Raw genomic sequence first — 1211 nt, 5'->3', positions numbered from 1 at the left:
TCCTTCTCAGAATCTTCTTGAAAATCTAGCTTCCCTCTAGAACATAGTAAAATCCTGGCAAATCAGAAAGCTAAAATCTAATAGGAAAGCTCTGAAAGATATTCAGAAGGAACTGGACAGGATTGCTTCTAAAATGTCTGACAACTGCCTTCCTTTAAAGTTACACTATCGTATAAAGAAACTCGAATTCAAGAAACACAGTCTACTTGCCATAGAAGAAGCATCATGGAGACTAAAAAGTCAAGCCATATGGTTTAAGGAAGGTGATAGAAATACTAAAGTTTTTCATAGATATGCTAACAAGAGGCGTGACATTAATGTTATATGGGAGATAAAGGATGAGGAAGGTAACATTTTATATTCTCAGGAAGATATTTCAAAGGCGGCAGTAAGTTATTTCCAAAATTTCTATAGAAGAAATGAGAACTGCATGGTTGAAGACATTTTCTGGGGTATTGATCATTTTCCTACCATGTTCGATGAGGAACAGAATGACTGTCTCTTTCAGCCAGTCTCAGAGGATGAACTTCTATCTGTAATGAAATCCTTTAAGAAAGATAAATGTCCAGGCCCAGACGGATGGACTATAGAATTTTTCATCCACTTTTTTGATCTAGTTAAGATGGACATTCTAAGTATGGACGAAGAATCAAGAATGTTGGGCACAATTCACCAGTACATATCATCAACTTACATTGCCCTCATTCCAAAAAATAAAAATGCATCGTCCTTCTTGGATTTCAGACCAATCTCTTTGTGCAATGCAATTTATAAAATTATCTCAAAGATCATTGCTAGCAGAATCTGAGGACCCTTTCCAAATTCATTTCACTGGAACAACATGGTTTCATTCAAGACAGGAACATCCATGATAAGGTTACAAACACTCAGGAAAGTTTGCACTCTTTACATACAAAAAAGCTTGATGCTGCAATTTTACAAATTGATCTGTAAAAGGCATATGATTGTCTTGATTGGGGGTTTTTTAAGATGTTTACTCTCCAAAATCAGCCTTAATCACTCTTGTTCAAATTCGATCATGGCTTGTGTCTAGAATGTTAACTTTGCTATCCTTATCAATGGATATCCTTCTTTTGTCTTCCCTGCTACGAGAGGTTTGAGACAGGGATGCTCCCTCTCCCCGCTTCTCTCCATCCTGGAAATGGATTCCCTAAGTTTGCATATTAAAAGAGTTGTCCCCGAGGAGCATT

Source organism: Pinus tabuliformis, chromosome X (genome assembly GCF_031772625.1).
Source record: "Pinus tabuliformis cultivar Carrire ecotype Pingquan chromosome X, CPIR1, whole genome shotgun sequence".
NCBI classification, from domain to species: domain Eukaryota; kingdom Viridiplantae; phylum Streptophyta; class Pinopsida; order Pinales; family Pinaceae; genus Pinus; species Pinus tabuliformis.
The sequence above is the reverse complement of the archived record's forward strand: the minus strand, read 5'-3'. Positions refer to the sequence as shown.